Genomic DNA, 8,871 nt, shown 5'->3' on the forward strand with positions numbered 1-8,871 from the left:
CACTAGAGTTTGCAAGAGCACAAAATGCACTCGTAATGTTGGTAGCTACATACACTACTGGTTCCTCACCTAACATACAATCGTGGAGAAAAGCTTAACCCAACTAAAGATGTAAACATCAACAAGAGCGTCCATATCCTGTGTCATCAAGTGACAAGACAGTCCATGCGTGGATTCCCCAGCAATCTTATATTCCACAAATCCAACCCCTTTCCCCGCACTTCTGCCAGTCTGTGTTTTCCCTTAGTCATCTACGCCAAAAAGCATATCCTGAATGCTTTCCCACATGCCTCTGTCACCTTTCCCACAGTCCCTCCATACACCTTACCTGCCCATTTCTTCTCACGTTGATGTGTGAGAAGTTCTGAGGGGCTGATTGTCCCAGAAAAGGATTATGCATTCACCTTTAAAAGAACGTGAATTCAACAAGAAAGGGAACTTCAAGATTTCCATCATCCTGTGCTTATCTATTGTGTATGATGATACCCAAAATGAAGGATTTTAGAGGTCCCAGCAAACTGGGCTGTGGAAACCTTAACCCCTTTCCTTGAACTACTTCTGCTTCCATAGGACAAAGTAAGTTTCCAACTAAGCTGTCTTTTGCTTTGACCTCCCCAACTCTGTCCTGTAGGAAGAATCCCAACACATTCCACACCCATTCACTCCACAATTTTAGAGGCCCAGCTCCAACACAGACGGGTCAGTTCCATGAAGAAAATAAAGCATATTGATTGATCAATTCAATATGACACCCAAATCCAGGGGATAAACGTACACACACACACAGAAACAAACACACACACACACAGTCAAACATTCTTGAGAATATTTATTTGGCATTCCATACAATCCAAGTTTACCCCCTTTTCCTGTCTGATTTTTTTGTGACTGGGTCGGTTTTTCCTTTACTTCCTGGGCATAAGACCATGCTGAGTACTGACATCCTGCATACGGTAGTAACTTTTTAGGAGTTCTGCTGTTTTAAGTAAGGTCCGATGCTCCCTCACAGTCAACTCAACATCTGGGAGTCCCCTAGAGAAACACAAACGCATGTCAAAACGCATTTCTCTCAGCCATACTTTGAAATGTTTTAATTGCAGGGCCCGCTGAGAAAAGGATATCCCTTCCCCATTTGTGATCTCTTAAACTTCCTCCTACCATGGGTTACAAACTGTTCTCCGCAATACCTGCCCCATTCCCAGTACTCTCTGTGAGGGGAGTCAGCTAACAAGATGCATTGTACACTAAAAGCACACAGAAATCTGATGCGGCAATAGCTCAAGGAAATCCATCAATCTAAACAATCCTTTGCGGTCTAGGACAGGGATGACCAGGAGGCACATTCAGGGAGCCCAATCTCATGGAGTAGGTAGGATGACTGCCGCTGGGGTTGACGGCCATGGAATCAAGGGCTACAGATTGAAGTGAATGATTTTCAGCTTCACTTCTCAGTGATTCTGGAAATGGACTATGCTCCCCTGGGCTTAAGACTCACAGCTATAACCTGCCTTGCAGTGCAGTCTCTAATCTGCCTTTTTCAGCCCAATGCCATGAATGTCCTGGATTCTGTCACTCTCTCTCGTCCTCTCAAGGAATTTCTACATATAGGAAAGCAGCCTCAATTTCTACATTTCTGAAACGAGCGTCCAGGCTCCCTGAATAGGCAGGTGTGTCAACCCCCTCATAGTGGGCATCAAACAGCTCCAGTTCCAACTGAACGGCTCACCTGAAATCTCTGTTCCCTCTTCAGGTGGCTTCATCCTCTTGTAGTACGGCAGGGGATTGCGCCACAGGTCCTTACATAGGATCTGTCAGGGGAATCAATCGGCAAACGCCTCATCAGGGCTCAGACTGGTGACCCAAACAGGTGGGAACACACCAGGGTCATTGCTGATGTTTCCCAGTGAGGACCCACCTCAGCAATCCTATTAGATCCTGCGAAGTTGTGGTCAGAAAACCAGTTGAAGAAGTTAAGGCTGCTGTTGTGGTGTCTGCGGCGATAGGCCTCAACTTCATAATCTGGATACCACTGAATTGGAGTGGAATGAGAAGCCCTGTATTCTACAGAGACAGAAAGTTTTGTGGGAAGGGGACTGGATCACGTTGGCAATGATCCACCCACCATCTTCCTTCCACTACCCATCCTGGGAGCCACCTGTCACCTGTGATGTTCACCAGATATTCCTTGGTAATCACTTTATTCTGGAAGTAGGGGTTACTCCGAAAGAACAACATGATCCTGCAGAGATGAACGGGATGCTTCACTTCTTCCACCTGTCAGGACAAGGTGGAGAAAGTTTAAATACCTTTTTGGGTGAGGTGCCAACTGTTGCTCACAGGAACCAATTATTTCCCTTACCCTCCCCCACTAAACCCTCTAGCCTCAGTCTTGCTGTCCTCACCTCTAAGTTGATCATGTAGCTCAGCATGTCTTCATCTTGGTCAGTGATCAGGGCTGACATCTGGGGGTGGTTTGCAATCTGATTTAGGTCAAAGAGGCTTTACATGCGGTGGAAGGAGAAGCTAGGAGCAACAGAGAAGAAGGCCTAAGAGCACCCAGAGGCTGGGGTAGGGGATTTCTCAGATCTGCTTCCAAGTATATGACCTCCTTTCGCCTCCCCCTACCCCTAAAATAAGGCCCCTTGGCTTCACAGAGGGTGTATAATTCTGAGGCTGACTGCACTGACATGCGGAGGTGTGATTTGCAGAGACTTGCTGGTGTCTGAGGAGTGGCAGAACCTGCTTATAGCCGAAGACGCCCAGTCCCAGATCGGACTAGAAAGGGGGAGCAATCACACTGCCTTAAAAATAGCTTGATGCACACAAAAACCTATTCTGGTCTGAACTCGCTTCTGTTCTTCAAAAACATGCCCCAAACGTCTGCTGCTCGGCATCACCAAGGGTTTCTCTGCCGCACGCAGGAAAATAGTACCCACGCCTGCTGCAGTTTTCCCTAGCCACATTTGTCCGGGGCAACTCACCTTTGTTCCCCAAAGGTGGCGTCACATCGATGCCAAGCTGCCCATAAGTTACTTACACTTCCCCGAGAGCACCTCTCCACCAGAAAGGCAGAAGAAACACTGAGAAGGATACAACATTGGCCCAGAAGCCAGGGACGCTCTGGATGACCGCGCCTCTGCAGTCTAGGTGGGCCTTGCGCCTCCGCTCCATCTTTTCCCTCTGCCGAGAAAAGGCCTTCCTGGCTTGGGCATTAACCGGCCCCAGCTCCACCTGAACGGCCAGCAGCTCCTCCAGTGCAGACTCTGGGGTCATGGGCCCAGGGCCAGGCTGTGCCCGCTGGGCCTCCTCCTGCGGCTCCACGAGGCCCTCCTCCTGGGCCACCACCTCCACCTCCGCCATTATGTCATCCAACACCAGCACCGCCTCCTCCCCCAAAGCCACCTGCTCACTCTCCACCCCGGCCGCCCCCTCCTGTACAGCCTCCATCCTGAAGACGGTGCCCTCCTCCGCACTCCCACTGAGCAAGGCCTATGCTGCCCGAACCGAGCCACACGAACCCGGCCGCAGCCTTTATTGCACCCAGTGGGTCAGCGGGCCCTCAGTGCGCATGCGCGGGGCTCCCGGGCGCCCCCTAATGGACTGCGCGGGAAGAGCGCGGGGAGCCGCGCTGCGACCGCCTTCCTCCCATGCTGGCCAATGAATGGGAGGGCGGTGGGCGTCTCCCTGGGCGGCACAGCCACTGGTGGGCCTGCATCTCCAACTCCCCCTAACGCCAACTCCTCTCCCCAAACCTCCTCCGAGAAGCCCTTGGAGCTTGTGCCCGGTAGCTCGGCATCCTGGGACAGACGGGCTGCGTGGCATTTGGAATTGTGGGCACGGCAGCCCTGTGTCCTGACATCCTGAGTGTGGCAAGCCATGAAAATCTCTATGTGTCATGAACACATGAAACATCTCTCTTCGTTAGGCAGGCCAGCTGGATGGTACGGAAGCAATACTGCAGATCCAGAGAACTCTCTCTGGTTGCTGGGGCCAGGTTGACAGGGGCGGCCTAGGGGAAGTGAGTCGGGCCGGGCACGTGGGAGGAAAGTCGCCTCCTTGTGCTAAGGTGAAATTGATCTGTTGTAGAGGCCAGAACCCCGGCACACACTATCGCAGGTCGAGGCAAATACAGGCTCTGCGTACCATGCTTCCTCCCTGAGGATGCTGCAGTCCAAGGAGCATTCCAAAGGGCCTCTTGTCCTATGCCCTGGGCACACCAGAGGCCGGCCGCCAGGGTTGGCCATTGATGACTTGCGCGCACGGTGTTTTGCAATGCCTTGCCGACCCAGAGGCTCCCGCACCCGCTGCAGTGGCTGCGGTGCCTGCTGGTGGTACTCTGCAGGCCCAGGGCCTGGGCCTCTGGCTCCTGAGCTCCTGTGCACAGTTGAGCCTGCGGGGGAGCCGAGCCCTGTGGCCATTGCAGGATCTGCGGGTCCAGCGGAGCTCCTCAGGAAACCTGGGTCCACGTGGGTGTGGGACTAGGTTCTCAGCAGGGCGATGCCCGTGGGTTTTTAGGGAGGGTGTCTGTGGGGGATCGGTCCCCAAGAGCCTAGGGGTGCGGAGGTTGGGCTGGGCTGCGCAGGCCGGGATCTGTGGGAGCACACAGGACGGCACCGTGTTCAGGCTGGAGGCTCTGCTGTTGAGGACGGCCGGAGTACAGAGCAAGGAGGCGGCCTTGGAAGAGGAGGCGGTGCTGATGGTGGAAGACATAATGGCTGAGGTGGAGGTGGTGGTTGAGGAGGAGACCGACGTGATGTGGCAGAAGGAGGGCCAGCGGGCACAGCCTGGCCCTGGACCAAGAACACCTGTGCCGTCAATGGACTCGCTGGAGGTCCTTCACTTGGAGCTGGGCTCCGTGAGTGCCCCAGGCCACAGGGCATCTCCGCCTTTTGGGCCAGAGCCATATCCTTGCAGCTTGCTTGTAGCAGCCCTGGGAACACGTGGTAGGCAAGGGGAGCCAAGCACAGCACTCACAAGGGAGAATCGCGGCGCCAAGGTCCCTTCCCGCGCAGCAGAAAGTCGAAGGGCACGTTTCCCTGGGAACGTCCCTGGAGGACAGGCAGTCTCTTTGCCATTGCCAGCCATTCAACCACCCCATGCTCTCGGTGCCCGTTTCCAACAGGCTCAGCCCAGAAACACAAGGTGCTTAAGACGGGTTCGCGGTGCATGGGGCTGCCGACCACCTCAAGGCAGGCACCAGCTCCCCAGATAGGCTTTCTTCCCCCTGCCGGCGCCGAACCCAAAGGGGTGTAGGCCTTGAGTCTATATAACCTCCTTTGCACCCACGCAATTCCCATGGGGAGCGCCAGGCACAACTCTGCCGCCGTTTCTTACTACAGGACTTCCCTCAAGTGGGCAGGCCCACCCCTCAGGGAGACTAGGATGAGAAGACAGCACACACCCGGACATCAGCAGAGCAGGTCCGGCACTCAGCACACAAAGGCCTCCTGCAGCTCATGAACCCGGAGAAGCAGCCGCCTCACACCACCCCGTGCCACCCCGCCCCTCCGCTCCTCAGCTGCAACCACCTGCCCACTTCTTCTTCCTCTCCGCTCTTGTCAGCCCAGGCCGTCTTGGCCGGGGTCCACCCACTCCACAAACCACCATAGCTGTGCCGTTGCCTCCTCGCCAGACAGAGACACAGGACCAACAACGGACGGTGACAGGCCAAATGTCTGGGAGATAGCCCTGCTCCACAGTCTCTGTGCTCTTGCAAAACTGCAGGGCGTCACGAGACTTGCCCACCCAATCATCTGGAGGCTTCCTGACCAGAGGTAGGTTGTTTGGCACACGAGATGTCGGCCTGGGCCGGAAACCATGATGAAGTCCTGCTTTGCTACATGATGGATTTGTAGGTCAGGCTGGGGAGCCTGGGTCGGTGGGAGGGGTCCAGTTTCTGAGTCAGTCTGTGGTCCCCCTGGGGACCAGGGTTGTCTCAGTGGGAGAACTGGAAAGTGGAAACTCGTGGTTCACTACAGCCCAGCTAGATAAGATGGTCGTATTGAATCCATTCTCTTTCTCCTTGATCAGGCAGGTGGAGGACCTCAGCGATCCCGGTTACCGGCGGCGGGATGAAGATTTCATGTCGTCACAATCTCTATTTCGACAGTGAAGTCATCATTAAGGAGTACTGTGTTGGCATCCTCGGTAAGGAATGCCTCCCAGCATGGTAGGGCAGCTGGTGTGTGGGAGGTGAGGTCTGGCATGAACCTTCCTGACTCCTCTCCCTGCAGGGTACAGAGTGTCTCATTCCACTGCAGTCCAGTGGTTCTGGGATCATGAAGGTCAAGCCTCCAGCTGCAGGCAGTACACCTCCTACCTGACCTTATCATATTGGAAGACACAACGGCTGAGCTTATCATATGACAGACATCATGGCTGAGGTGGAGGTGGAGGTTGTTTGGCTGAATAAGACTGCCCGGGTTTTGGCAGGATTGCTGAGGTGGGGTTCGCCGTGGGGCATCCTGGGAAAGGACTTCGCTGGTCATTCCTTGGTCTCCGGGGAACTGGCTTTAAGCTGTGACCTGAACTCCCCTGGACCTGCTTCTGCAGTCTCCTAGATCATCAGCCAGGGCCTATGGCTCAATGCTTTGCAGTTCTATCCCATGGAGGGAAGGACAGCATTAGAGACAGAACAGAGAGGAGGCCAGGCGAGCAACCAAGGATTGGCAACTCAGAGGCCTTTGAGTCCTGGATCTGTGCCCCTCATGGAGAACCCAAGGATCATGGAGGAGACTGCAGTGAGCAATCCCAGGCAATCCATGGGTTGGGGGAGAAAGGCCCATCAGGAAATTATAACACCCACATGTCAGGATTGGGGAACGTTAAGCCACTAGGATGCATATGTGGCTAAAGTCAGTGGGTGAGAAGCAGGGCTTAAGGGATAGCTGTCTCATCATCACTTGCCAGCTCCATGCCCTGCCCTAAGATCTGCGACCACCTGGGGCTCATTTTGAGCTCAACCAGGGCCCTCTCCCTCTCCACGCAGATGTCCACCTGAGGCCCACCTAGGTCTATGCCGTTTTAGAATGTTTCTCCCAGGACTGTCTTGTTCTGTTTCCATGACCCTGGGCTGCCCTGACATGTGTTATCGTCTCTGACATCCTCCCTCCCAGTGCCCTGCCTTCCCATACAAGATAGTCCACCTCACAGGGAATCTGGAGGACCACACTGGGATCCAGTGTGCGGAAATGTTCTATTTTCTTCATGGACAGGTATTTTGGAGCTTCCTCAGGAGCTGGGAATGTGAAGAGATTGCAAAATGGTTGGGGACCTTCAGTGTGTGTCCAGGGAGGGAACCTGGCTGGCAAATAAGGGCCACCTGAGTAATGGTATGGAAATCCAGTGTCAGTTATCTCCTTAAAGACCTGCTTTGTTACATCACCTACTATTAATATAAAAGTTAATTTCTTACAATAATGAAAAAACAAATTTCAGTATGAAGAAATATAATTTATTGATAATTGTATGGAAGAACTCCTGACTGATCCATTTTCCATTGTAGTTCTTATGCGAGACTTGAGGTGTTTAGCAAGTTTTAACATACAGACAAAAGACTGGGAGAATATGTTCACTAATCCTTGGCAGAATTAAAAAAAATAATAAGATATCAGTACAGACAGATTTTCAACGAAGCTAGATTTGTTATTTGATTTTCATCTTAATGTTACATTATTTCTATTTGTAGTTCTAAAATACTCTTTCTTCTTTGAAATGACAGATGTATATGGTGGGATGTGTCAAGTGCCCTTGGTCCGATTAAATGAAACAATCATTGTTCTTTTGGAAACTGGAGTAGGGCTCACGTGTCAAGCTAGACTACAAAGTAGGCAGCATGCGGTTTGAGGAACAAGATCTTCTAGTGCCCGAGCTCTTTCTTCCTCTATGTACTCTATATCCTTATTTTGCTTTGCAGTTTACAATGTCATGTTGTTCCCTACTCCCTTCTTTCCCAAATAGAAACCAACTTTGAAAAACAATCAGCTTTCAGACATTTATCCAACTCACAGGCAAAGTGAGAGTGAACTGTAGGTGCTAGAAACCGCAATCCACTGCTGTCAATTTTATTTTCTCATGTACGTTAATCTCTCCCTCTCTACCACCTCAGTATACATATACAGCTGTGATCTAAATTCTTAGATTGCTTTTATAAATTAGAATTTTTCCCGTTGTTTACTCCCCTGACACCTACCCCTTCATTACTTTTCTCCACTAAGCACGCTGTACCCACTTCCCTCATTTCTTCCCACTGGCTTTTCAGTTCAGTTCAATTGGGTTTTGGTCTCATTCCACTGGAACTACTTTTATCAAGGACAGCATTCCCATCTGTACTATTAAAACCACTGGTTACTTTACCATTTTCCTCTTACTCAAATTCTCAGCTTTATTCTGCACATTAGCAACTCTCTGTTCTTCAAACACAGAGCTAGGCCAAAATTCTCCTATTTTAGAGGGTTGGCAGCTGTTTTTTTCCCTCTTTATCAATGGCTGCTCTTTCAGATATATCACATAAGACTTCCCTGGAGAAAGCTTCACTTAGTGCCCAATGTACAGTAGTTCTGTCTGTTATACCAACCGTCACTACTATCTGTTACTCTCTTTCCGCGTCCCAAAATTTCCTTCACAACATTTACGACTGCTTGTGTCTTTTATTTATTATCTGTCTCTCCCTCTATGTAAAGCTTCATGAAGTTGGGGACCATTAACCCCATATTCATTGCTGTACCTCCAGAACCCAGCACAGTGCTTTTTGCATAGTAATAAACATGCATGCAATATTTATTATTCAATGAGTAATACACCTTAATAATCTTGAATAATGATAAAGATTAATAATAATCTAGAATCTTAATAAAGTTGCATTGAATAATT

At 51.1% G+C, this 8,871-nt stretch overlaps 1 pseudogene; it reads right to left on the reverse strand.

Moving 5' to 3' along the window:
* Window positions 1-812: 812 nt before the first annotated feature.
* On the reverse strand, window positions 813-3,570 carry LOC129025844 (testis-specific Y-encoded protein 8-like; annotated as a pseudogene).
* Window positions 3,571-8,871: the final 5,301 nt, after the last annotated feature.

This window comes from Pongo pygmaeus, chromosome Y (assembly GCF_028885625.2).
Source record: "Pongo pygmaeus isolate AG05252 chromosome Y, NHGRI_mPonPyg2-v2.0_pri, whole genome shotgun sequence".
NCBI lineage: Eukaryota > Metazoa > Chordata > Mammalia > Primates > Hominidae > Pongo > Pongo pygmaeus.